Source organism: Camelus dromedarius, chromosome 15, assembly GCF_036321535.1.
Source record: "Camelus dromedarius isolate mCamDro1 chromosome 15, mCamDro1.pat, whole genome shotgun sequence".
In the NCBI taxonomy this organism is placed as follows: domain Eukaryota; kingdom Metazoa; phylum Chordata; class Mammalia; order Artiodactyla; family Camelidae; genus Camelus; species Camelus dromedarius.
The window spans coordinates 22,830,780-22,844,068 of NC_087450.1; the positions used below are offsets into that span (position 1 = coordinate 22,830,780).

Here is a 13,289-nt window from a genome sequence, read left to right on the forward strand (position 1 = left end):
TCAAGGACAGAAGGGGCCTGAAAGGAAATACATCCCAAAGGTAAAAGAAGATAGATGTGAATACTCAGAATCATTGGCATGTTTAGTGGTGACTCTTTTTTTACTACTGGACATTCTGAGACATACAGAAAAAGGGAGTGATAGAAATCATATTTTTTCATAATTTGAACCTTGTCCAAATTAGCTTCTCAATTAAGCTGAAAAGAAATAAGAAAATGTAAAACCTGACTGGTTGTGTTCTAGGCAGTAGGTAGACAATGCCATGATGAGGTGTTTCCTGTCAGGAACATTAACTGCATCTGATATGAAAACATGGCCCAGAGAATGCCCTGAGTTTTGTTTAACAAAAACTGCTATCTCTCCTTTGGGATTGGAGTATTTCTAAAGTGACAGGCTAAGAATCTAGAAATTAAAAGACAGGGTAAGAGAGTCAGTCCCCAGCCCCCTAAGCTGATGTTTGACAGTGCAATAGTTGTTCCCATCCTGAGAACCAAATCATTCTGAGGGTTTTTAAACCAACAGAGGTGCCCAAAGCACATGCTAGCACTAGTAAGTCAGTGTGTCAATGTGGGGACTACACATCTGTGTTTCCAGATAGCTCACTGGAGATTCTGCTGCTACAATCAGGTTTGTGAATCGGTACTCTAGAGAGTTTGTAGGGAAAAAAAAAATTTGTCCTTTCAAAGCTTCTTGTCAGTTTGAACCACAGGAGAGTCAGGGTAAGGTAAGGATGAGAACTGAGGGAGTTCATCCCCTGTCCCGGTAGCCCTTGGAGACTAGGAAAAGGAAAGGCATGTCAGCAGATACTGAATGCTTAGGTACCTGCATGGCCCAGGTCCTGGGCAACAGTTGCTGATGCCAACACTCATTTGTTTTAACACTGATCTGTGTTTTGAGGGTATTAAGAACCAAATTACATGAAGCACAGAGACTAGGAAAGAAATCTTCAGTTTTTACTAGCAGAACTCTACCCAGTGATAAGATTTAGTATCCTTAGAGCTAATCAGGTTTCTAAGAACAAGTGTCTCCATATGCTGAATTCACTCCCTTAGCTCTTATTCATGTTTATTATTAAAATATTTTATTAATGCACATCTCCATAAGTACTAATTTTAAATCAAATCTACTCTTCATAGTGTGGTTTTATTAATATAAAACTATAATCATGTAATTACGCTCTAAGTCCTTTATTTTATAAATCACTTTAACCAAAGCAACTTTATAGTTCAAGTTAATCATGTGATATTGTATAAAATGTACTTTGTTTTAACAGAAAGAGAACCAAATTTGATGTTAGGGAATCAGAGACCTGCCCTGATTTTTCCCCTCCTAGGACTTGTAGACATAGGAGAGACATTTCACCCCTCCAGGTCATCATTTTCTCATCTGTAGAATAGAGATTGTATGCACACTGACTTGCCTCTTAGGACTGTGTGAAAAATATAAATTCATTATAAAGTAATTTAAAGCACAAGGTAATCACAAGCTACCTGGTTATTATCATTTAAAATAGTTAGGCTCAAATGTGGGATGAGGTTGAAACAAATTTGGGACTCATAACTTGGTGAAGGAATGAGCAAAAGGATACAATCATGAAAAAGATACTAAGGACTTGTGTCCTTCTAATGAGTGTACTAACAGAATTGTTGGCAACACCCTCTTCCATGACATGGAGGATCTTTTGTGTTCCTATTGTATCTGTAAAAGTGTCTAGTTTGCAATTAGAGCAAATGAGTCTATCAAGGTTATGATTTTCTCTATTGTGTCTGGGTTTGATGGGAACAGAGCAGTATTTCTTGTTCAGATATGGTGAAGTCTCTCTGTGTCTCTTTCTCTCAGTCTCCAGTTCTTTGGTTTCCCATTTGAAGGCTAAGAAAGCAAACATCACCTCTTTTCTTTCATCCTGCAGGTACAGCATTTTCTTTCAATTGTGATGTGGAGTCCCTATTAAGAGCAAAATCCCAAACCATACACTGTTTTTATAAAGCTAGTGATCAGAAATTAGTAGATTTCACATATGTTAAAACACAGTATCTTTATATACTTTTTCAATTAACTAATTGCACTTTTTAAAGAAGTTGTTAATAATTCAAATTGGTATTTATTGCCCTTGAGAAGATAGTAAATTGTGCTTTCAAATCTTGTAACCTTGTCTTATCCTCATGTATATCCTTTTCTTGTTTATGCAAAATTATCTTCCCATTTAGCCTTGAACATTTCTAAATCATTTGAATCTTAGCTCTCTCTTTTCACTTTCCTTTTTTTTTTTTTTTAACTTCATCTGTTGGTTTGGGTATTACAGGTTTTATTTTTAGTAATTAAAATTTCAACATACATATTTAAACTATATGTATTTCTGGCATAATCCAAAGTTTTTCACCAAGGGATCTTATGCTTAACTAACCTTAAAATACTTCCATTGCCATCTTGCAAATCATTGTTTTCTGAAAATTTAGTTTCAGCATGTTAAAAAACACCTACAAAATAAGCCACATATTATAGGTAGTAATAAGCATTTGTACGATATTTTGCTGATTAATGTGTTCTCCATTGCTTCTTACATTTTACTTTTTTCAATGGATTTAATTTTAAGGCTGGATGTATTCTTGAGTAGTCCTTTCAAAGCTCAATGAACTATACCACACATTCACATTTCAGCAGATTCCTGTCTTCTATACTTAACACTGGTGATGCCAACTTCTTCCTCAGTCCCATCAGCAATTCTCACTGACTCCATGTAGGAGTCTTCTCTTCAGTATGCTCACTTATTTCCCTGTCCACTGTCACCTTCCTCTCCTGTCAACCAGGGCCTAATGGAGAACTTCCGAAATGACTTTCCTACTTCTTCTTGCTCTCAGAAAATCCGCTGTCCACTTAATGGCCTGTATACATTTTAAAAATATATAAATTGCATCCTCTTGTACCCTTGTTAAAATGTATAATTTATTATGATCACTCTTGAGTTAAATACAAAATCCTTAACATGGCCAATAAGGTCCTGTTTACTCCTTCCCCAAGGTTTTTCAACACGCTTTTTCCCTATCTGGAATGCTTTCCCCTCCAATCTTGGCCTGACTAACTGCTACACTTTAGGGCTCACGTTGAATGACTAAATGGCTTTTTTTCATTCAGTGATTTACTCATCATTTCAGAAATATTTCCTAACTTTCTACTATGTTCAAGGCCTTGTCCTAGGCACTAGGATAAAGTAGTGCTCAAACTAGAAGAGGGAGGAGAGAAAAGAGTGCATGGATGTATTTCTTTATTAATATATATTAGTGCTGTGAAGTAATTTCTAAGAGAAGCCTTGCCTTATAGTAATCTAAGTTGGATTTTCCCCATTATCCTTCACAACAACCTGATTCACTTTTATATTTATTTTTGTAGCATTCATAAGAATAGATAATAGTCCATTTTTAGTGTCATTTTTGCTCACTGGACATCTTTTGACTAAACTACAAACCCCATGTTAGGGAATATGCTCCTTTTAGTTCTAATTTATCTTTGGCCTTAAAACCAAGTGTGGCGTATAATTGATGATCAATAGATATTTGTTGAAAACTGACTAATGTTGGTTTTTAAAATATTTACCTTTATTGATTTTCCCTGAACTGCTCATAGGAGATATTCTGGCTTACAGACAGATTTTTCTGTCAACTCACAGTAAATGATAAATACATTGATTCTTTTACCCCTATCATCAGGTGACATGAAAAGAGCTGATAGAATTTTTTCCTACATAAGCAGCCCAACCATCCACAGGTGAGAGTGGAAGTAAGACAGTTTTTCTCTGCTTATAAAGGAGGATGCAGCTCTCTCCCTCCCTTCCTGAGAAGGTTTTTGAAAAGGCCTCCAATCCTTTGGTATACAAATAAAAATCTCTCTAAGAACCAGATTGCCCCCTCTATCTGGGGATTTTTTCCTACTGAAATGTCAGTATGTACCTGGGGAGAGAATGTTCCAGCCGCCAGGGCAGCCTGCAGCTGAACCTAGGGACCCAGTCCAGGCCCACCCTTGGCTCTCTTGGGGAAATAGAGTTTTATTATCCTATTAGATGAAACAATTTACAAGATAAACAGCGATAGCTCTAGTTCTCATGATATGTGAAGAGTAAAATGTTTCCATGTCTCAGGAGGCTAAGGGATTTTATGGAAACACTGAGAAATCCAGGGACATTTTATTTTTGCAAAACTAACTAAATAAAGGAATGAAAGTAGAACAGTCTTTCATGGGGTGACCTTCCAGATGTGGACTTACTTCCACAATCTTACTTATGTTTTTGTCTCCAAAACCTGTCACACTCCTACAAGTCTTAGTAGGTGTTACCAAGCATGCAAAGCCCTGACAGCATCATACCTAAGCCGTTTCTCAGGACTGTGTTTACAGCAAGCAGCCCTGAGGGATGAGGTCATATCTTTCTTTGGGACAAAGGGCAGGCTTGCTTACCACTTGTGGTTGCCTTAAGTTGGTAAATTCTCCAAGCTCCGTGTTTTTCTCCTGTAGTGCAACTCATTGCACATGCAGCATCTATTTGGGCCCCCTTGCATTGGCTCCAGTGGATGAGTGGAAAAAGAAGAACCGATGCAAATATGGTGCTCATGCTGCTGTGAGTGATAAAGTCCTTTACCCCTGACCCAGGAGTCTCATGCCTTCTCCTGCATCCGTGAAGCAGCACCAACAGACTAACTTACCAGCTCATGAGATAAACTGAAACCCCAGGGACTGCAATTTTCTTCAGGATCCAGTTGAGATGTAAAAGGAGGTTGAGTGTTTAACAACACCTCAGATTTTCACTATAGTTTCTGGATCTGCAACAAGAATAACAGTATTCTTTCTCTTGTTGGTCTCACCTAAAGATGCATTAACCCCAGATTAAGTTAGCCCCAGTGAGGGCATCAGGTCCAGTTGATGCCACATATTATGTAATATCCAACTTTAGGAGATACTTTCATTCACTGTTAATGCCTGCAGTAACTGTTAACCCAATTCTTTTGATCATTCAGGAAGATTCCACAGGAGCAGAAGGGTCGCTGGAGTGGGCATGTAGCATTTCTAGCAGAGACATATTATAAAGCTTTACTCAAATTCTCAAAATTTCCCTAATACGTCATGCTCTGTTATTCCCCTGGGATTTTGCATATTTATTTCTTTTTACCTCCATCTATTGTTTTATGTTCATCATTTACAACCAGTTTGAGTACTAAAGTTCTATGATGCCTCTTCTGGCTTGCCCTTACAAAGGCCAAACTGCTTCCTTCCCCTTGGCTTGCCCATACAGTTAGTATCTGTCTCAGTTACGTACTGGTTAAGCCTGAAATGTTCACCTCATTACTGAGAAAGAGGAGAGGTTACCAAATTACCAAAGCAAACACTTAGAAAACTTTGAATACTCTATGTGCATTGGAATATTATCTACTACATTTACAATGTTACACGTTGAAATAGCAGTTATATTTAAATGTCAGAACCTATGCACTTGATTTCTATTCCCCTCTCCTTCTTTTATAGGCCAATTTGTCTACTAAATTGGGTCACTATCCATTATGTCATAGAGTTAGTTGACACAGCCTCTCCCAACGTTAGAAGGGTATAGAAAAGTTAAATGAGTTTGGAATATAACCCAATTTACAACTACCTTATTCTAAATTATTCTTAAAGCAAATTCTAATCTATGTTTATATTAAAACATATATTAAAAAATTGATTCTGAAACTGAACTTGCTACTAGCATCACAAAAAAGTTTTTTAAAAAACGAAGCAAGGACAAAAAAATTGGAGTTGGAAAAGATAAAAAATAAATTCTCAAAGAACAAATTATTTGAAACGGTTTGCTCTCAATGCTTTATGTTATGGGTAGCTTCCAGATTCTTTAACAATAAAATGAAATGAGAATGAAGAAAGTTTGATTACTGTATTTGAGAGAAAAACATGGACGTGTTATGTCTTCATTGAAAAGACAAAATAATAAATGAAACAGCTATCACAGGTTTATTAGCCCCCCAAATTGAAGCAAGTTACATGATTTTTTTCAACTCCTTAACTCGAAAAATATCTCATTTGGTCATTTTTCATGTTGAGCATTTGAAGACTTTATGCCAGTCAACAAGTTATTTAATGTGTTAAGTAGAAGTAATCAATGTGATTATGTATGAATCTCCATGAATATAAATTAAATCCTCTGATGTTACAGTATTAGCATTTAGTTTTTAAAAATAGAGTAGACTTAAAAAATAATTGCAGAGAAGGCATGTGGCCACTAAGTAAGTGAGTGTTCAATTTTTAAGAAGTAAATGTTATCAGTGTGAAAAAGTAAAGAACATTTTCTTCTAACGTATAACAATTACGCTGGTAGCAGTCAGCAACCTGATTCAGCCTTCCATTTAGATGATAAGTATTAAGCTATTAGGTGGCAAAACTCACATAAAAGAGCTAAATTTTAGTGATATGTTTGAAGGTGCTTTACAGCATTTTAAGTAATTAACTAGATAAATTAAAATGGACCACGCATGGACCAAGGTACGAGTGTGCCATTACAAATAGTTACTACAATACATTGCATGTGAAGTATAAGAGAGAGTCAAAGGGACAGAAACAAATCACTTATCCGTTATCATGGAAGAAAGTAACTCTCCTTACTATATGTATATGTATTTAAATTTATGCATTTTAGATAGCTTTTTGACAAAGGATTTAGATTAGGATAGTCAAATATTTTACTCTATACAAACCAGCCATTGTTATTAGCCTATTAGTTTCTATCAACTTTCCTAATTCTAATTACCTAGCAGAAAATCCAAGGTTCTATATTAAACTTTACTGAAAACAATTAATCAGGCAATTTGATGATATTATATAATTTGATATCTCTATCTATAAACATACAGATGTAAACGTAATGATTAGGGTTATAGTCTTAAAACTTTTACAAATAAGTGCTCATGGGGAAAAGAACAGTTTAAAGACACTAGCCCACACAATGAAGAAATCATTCCTAAGGTTGTCATAAACACTCCAGTCTTCTGTCCTCAACACATTAAGAGGGGGCTTCAACTCCTCTTAAGCCTTCCTCCCATCACCTCTACCTTCTATCCTCATGCCCTGTCAAAGAACTACTCTATATTTTCTGAGTATTCCAAGTATTTCAATGAGTTGTGGCTGGTAAATAATTTCCTTCTCTTTGTTTCCACTACAAAGTCTGCACAGTGCCTCTTCTGTAGACTCTCTAGGATAATTTCTAAATCCTCTTGTCTCCTTGAGATTCTGGCTTTGATTCATTCCTTACAGACTCCTTGACCCTCTGTCTTCTATGCATATTAATACAGTACAAAATGCAATAATACACATTGTTAGACTGGATCACTGAGATAATAATAGGGACACTAGTTCAGTCACATAATTTTATCTTAATTAGCAGGTTATGCTCACTTTGTGTGTATAATTATGTCCTTATGGCTGGCTGAAATTTCAGAATTAATGTTTCATAATTAGTAAGAGGGTGTAGGAGTTGAAGAAATCATGATTTAAAAAACACTTAAAAGAGATAATCCAAAGGTCTAAGTAAAGATATTGACTAGTTTCCATGTGTTTACTTTTAAGGGAACGTTTTCCCCCCTCCTCCTGGTGTCCCCTAGGAGAGATTGCTCCTAAACTCCTTCATGGCCTCCCTGCCCCTTTCCTCAGTCTTTTCCTAAAGAGAAGCAGTCATTGACCTGATTTGTAAATTTGAGAACAAACTAGGAATGATATGAATAGAACCAGGTCTACCTTCCACTTGGAGAAAGCACTAGTTATTATTCCTGCAGAGGTGGCTCTTCCCAGGGTGTGCCTGCTTGATTCAGTGCCGAGTGGGGGCCACTTGGTTATATGCTCTACCTTGGCCTCTACCAAAAATAAAGGTAATACTTAGGTCTCCAATCCAGAGAGACTATTCTTTATTTGCTTATTTCTGCTCTACTGCTTATTGAAAACTTCTTCTGAGATGCTAACCTTTACTAATCAGTTTTTTTCTTAGATTTCCACAGAGACCATAAAAGTGATACAATAATCTGTTTTTAAAATGCTCTTCTGTTTTAAAATTCAAAGTTTAAGAAGCATAAAATTTCAGAAATTACTCCAACTCTTATTTCATTGTAATATGTTATAATCTGGATTTCTAAGATTCAGCTAAAGGATACACACATTTTTCTGATGACAACTGCTGTTATTTTTCTTCTTCCTGATCATCTTCCTAAGTGTTGCTTAAACTCCTTTAATTGTAAGTACCATCTAGTGTAAAATTCTGGGTCCCCATACTGATTTTCAGAATCAGAATATCTGGAAAGGAAGTCTTTGAGTTATTACATTGATGGATACGCCAAGTGATTCTTACCTTTTGTCTGGAGTGCGCAGCCCTGATCCACATGGCTGCCTTGCTAACTGAAGGCAGAGTAGTCTGAAAGTAGGCAAAGATCACTGCTGCTTGAAATACAGTTGGAACAACAAAATTAGGTAGATTAGTGAGGTAAGATTATGGATCTTTACAGCACAGCCTTTTAGAGTAGATGTTATTGACCACCTAGAGATCATCTTTTGTTAACTATGTAACAGCATGAAAAGACTGGAGCAGGAAAACAGATGAATTAATATAGATGCTTATAATTTCAATCAATAAATTGCACACATTTGTATCCTCAGAGTCTGGTTTTTCTGGTGTCCCACCACTGAAGTGTATAGATAGTCACCATGAAGACATTCTTTTCAGTGTCTGAAAACAAAGCATAGTGCTTTACACTAGTCACAGAGCGAGCTTACATGAGTGTTTTACACTCGTGAAAGTGGAATGGAGTATAGAGGAACCACTCACAAGTATTTCTGGATTCCTCTTGAATCTTTCAGGATTTCTGGACTAAAATACCTTGAATATTTTCATAACATAGCATCTGTGAAACACACAAGCACACACACATACACACACACACTTCAGAATCCTATTTAATGATGTTTAATTTCAAATAAACTGCTCACCATTCATAGTAACCCAAATACCTATTTTTATGGCTAAATTAGAAAATGTTTTAAAAGCCATACATATGGAAATTAAGATATCCACATCTAATGCTTTCTCCCCTACCTTTCCCTCTCTCCCCTCTCCCTCTGCCTTCTCCGTTGCCCTCCTCCTCTTTCTCTCCATCTCCCTCTCATTTTGAAAAATCTTATGATTTCCCTATCTTTTCTTAATTGCTAAACTTTTCTTGCTTTCAGTCCCCTTCATTTCATTCCAATTAATGCTTGTCTTCTTTTAGCTCTTCCAAGTATTATTTTCAGCTAATCATGGCCATTTTAAAAATGTGCCAAGTTTAACTGGACAACAACTAATACTATTCTCCCTTTTAGATTCAGCTCATTCTTTTTCTTCATGAAGCTTTCATAAATCATGTCATAATAATTCCCCTTATATTTAACTAAGAGCACATACTATATTACATACCTATTGCTGCATAACAAGTTACTCTAAATCTTATGGCTTAAACAACACACATTTAGTTTCATGTTTTCTATGGGTCAGGAATCCAAGCATGGCTCACCTGGTTCCTTAGCTTCAGGGTCTCTTGCAAGCCTGCAATCAACATCTCAGCCCAGGACCACACTCAGCTCAAGATTCAGTTGGGGAAAATTCTTCCAAGAGAACCCAGGCAGGATTCCATTTCTTGTGGGTTGATGGACTGAGAGGCCTCAGTTCCTTCCAAGTTGTTGGCTCTAAGCTGCCATAAATTCTTTGCCACATGGACTGTTTCAGAATGACAGCCCTCTTGATCAAAATGAGGAAACTGAGAGAGAGGGAGAGAGAGCGAGCGAGCCAACATAAGAGAGAATACTAGTAAAAAGAAGTCATGATTTTTAACTTAATCATCAAACACAGGTAAATCAGTTTTTCTGTATTCTGTTCATTAGAAGTAAATCACTATGTCCACCCCACACTCAAGGGGAGAGAGCTGCATCAGAGTGTGAATACCAGAAGGCAGGAATTACTAAAACTGTCTTCCACTCGCCCAGCACCCATTCACTTAACAGCCTGAGGATTTCTTTACCTGCTCTATCATCATATTGCCCTTATTTAAACTTATTTCCTTATTTTAATTTTCGCTTTGCCAATAGGAGGCAAATTCCTTGATCCTTACTTTCCTTGTTCTTTTATGACATATTGCAATTGCTGTATTTTACCTTATTCAAGTCAGTTAATTCAACTCTCTTCTGTCTCCCTACAGATGGAAAAGGAACTTAAATAAGACTCTTAGTTGCACTACTCACTCACTTTGTGCTTTGTGTTCCACAGAACATAAAATCATTTTCTCCATCAACTTTAGAAAATGTGCACACAAGTGACACAGAGCACACTAATGTGTATTTCAAAATATACAGAATGGTAGTGTTTGTTTTTGTTAAATGTCTATATTGAAAGAAAGTGGGGTTTTCATCACAGCTAGAGCTAAAACTATTATCGTTTGAACTATATTGCATTTTACTGAACACAATTTCTAGCGTTATTATTCTGGATTAAACAATATAATCAGTCTTCAACCAAGCTTTATATAATGGCTTTCTACACATCTACAGACTATCAAAATCCATATTGTGTATTATATCTTACAGAAGTGGTTTGCCAAGTCTGTACTCTTATTTATTCTTACTAAGATTCCTTAGGAGACTCCTATTTTAGTCATCTTCTTAACTAAGGACTATAAATGAGGGATGCCTTGATCTGATTGAAGCCAGAAAATCAAAGTGACATTGTAATCTTATTTAGAAATCAGCATATCTTTCCTTCTATTATGCCAATATAAAACATATAGAAGTATTTTTCCTGCCTTTTCCAGAGAGTAACAGTTTTTGTTCATATCAGGAATGTATATGATACGTTTTTTTCATATCCTGCTAACACTCAGCAATAATGCACTTGACAATCTAGTGGCTTTACAAATGTAATTATAGATTTAATTTGCATTTCCCTGACTAGTGGAGAAATCGAGCATCTTCTCAAGTATATTTTGACTATTCTGATATTGTCTTTTTATATAATTTTCCCTTTTTTCATTGTTTCTTATTAATTCATAGGATTTCATAGACACTGTAGTTATTTTGTCAGTCTCAGTTTTCTTGTTTATTTATTGCAGCATCTGTCATACACAGTTTTGGGAGAGGGCTGGTAATATAATATGTCTATCATGCCTTCACAGGCGTAAGGGGTTTCTAGTTTACTAAAGGAGTTACATTCTAATTTTTTTATTTAAAACTTTTAGGAGTCCAACTTTCTATCCTATCAATTAGATAGCCAATTGTTCCAATATCATTTATTAAATGAATTTTTACAAGATTAAATTCAGTATGTGTTCACATTGGATTCCCACAGAGAAATTATAGATTGTCTATTTTGTTCCTCTGGCAATGAATAAATATTTGATCTATTTGCTAGTTTCTGAGCCAAACTTTTGATTAAATTGGCCATGACTTAAACGTTGATATCTTTTAAGACCAGCCCTCTCATAACTATTCATTTTTATCATTTTCTTAATTTTTTATACTTCTTTTGAAATATGCACTTTAGAATCATATTGTTAAATGCATACATTTGTTTGGTTTTAATTGCAAATGCATTACTTACATGTGTTAATTTAGACATTGCTATTTTGATGATACCGAGTCCTCCCTAGTAGGAATGTATTATATTGTTTTACTTGTTGAAGTCCTCACTTTCATTAGTAAAATCATATATAGCTTTTACCATTTAGCACTTTTAGATCTATCTTGCTTCTTTTACACTTACATATTAATAGCTTTTAGTGCTACTGTGAGTGAAGTTATTTTTCCATGTCCAGTTGGCTATTTTAAGTAGACACACAAAAAGATAAAACTATTGTTTTTGTGTATTTATCTTATTTCTATCTGACATCAATTTCTCTGTTTAATTTTAGTAACTTGCTATCTTCTAGAGGATTATATGATTATATAATCATAATACCTACTGAGGTGTAATTAGTTAAAAGTTTATAATGTAATAATAATTTCTTTCTGTTAACAATTTTATAATGACACTCATTTTATTTACATGTTATGTTGGTGAGAATTTCAAAATGCTGGTTAGTAATTATGCTAGTAAGTATTCCTACCGAGCTCCTGCGATGGTCTGGCTTTTAGCATTTTGTATTCATGATATTTTTTGCTGTTGGGTTTGGGTGTATACTTCTGCATGGGATGAGAATTACATGAGGGAGTTGCCCTTCCTTTACATCAGCAGAAAATACATGGCCGGCTGGAACAAACATACTTTCCAATTTTCACTGCTCACTTTGAGCTTAAAAACTTGAGCAATATGAAGAGTTTGACTTAAACTAATGAATACATATAGAGCAACAAATATATTTAAGGGAATGTGGGAACCAAGAGAAGAAAAAGCAGATTAATATGTGAAAGAATATGTTTCCATTGATAACTGAATTGTTGTAAGAGCAAGATAGCAATGCTATATACTTCAAATACTGAGTACTCAAAGAGATCCAAGTAAGCAATACAAAATGTTTTATGAGAGAAAAAAAAAAGTGGAGACATCCAGTTTCAGCTCCACTATATAAAGAGCTTAGAAGTCATAGTCCAATCTTCAAAACAAGAAAAAAATTAAACTAAAAATCAGTAAACTTTTCTGGAACCATCAGAGAAATGAGGCTGCAGGGCAAATTGCCCACCACCATGATATCTAAAAAGACAGATAAATTGAAAGTCACAGCTTAGCTGTGCTTGTCTAAAGCAGAAGTCACTGCAGCCATAAACTGATAAGAACATTTAAATGGTATTTAAATGACTTTCTGGAGACTAAGAGTAGACTAGTCAATAGAAACTTTCCAAACTCATATATAGAGAGAATGGTGGGGGGAGGGGAAGAGGGAAGAACAGATCATCTGAGAATTGTGGAAAATTTTCAAAATGTATATACAATTGGAATACCAGAAATACGAGAAGGAAAATAGAGAACAGAGTAAAAGAAATACTTGAAGTAATACTGACAAAGAATTTTTTTAAAACTAGTCATACACACTAAACTACAGATTCAGGAAGCTCAGAAAACATTGAGCAATATAAATACAAAATAAAACAATAAAGAAGGAACAGAAATCTATACCTGTTACATCCTATTCAAAAAGCAAAACCCAAAGACAAAGAAAACATTTTGAATAATGCTAAAGGGGAGGACATTTCACCTACTGCTGTGAGCTGTACTGTGTCCTCCCAGAAGATACGCTGAAGTCTTGATTCCTGGT

General features: G+C 35.4%; 2 long non-coding RNA genes across 3 annotated transcripts in view; one reads left to right on the top strand and one right to left on the bottom strand.

Moving 5' to 3' along the window:
- The window catches only part of LOC105097232 (uncharacterized), a 474,053-nt gene that overhangs the window by 430,237 nt on the left and 30,527 nt on the right, over window positions 1-13,289 (top strand). The window lies entirely within an intron of this gene.
- The window catches only part of LOC116157488 (uncharacterized), a 264,959-nt gene continuing 260,920 nt past the window's right edge, over window positions 9,251-13,289 (bottom strand). For both annotated transcript variants that reach the window (XR_010384173.1, XR_004141589.2), the window contains one exon: window positions 9,251-9,806. This is a non-coding gene — a long non-coding RNA (uncharacterized LOC116157488). The remainder of the gene's footprint in view (window positions 9,807-13,289) is intronic.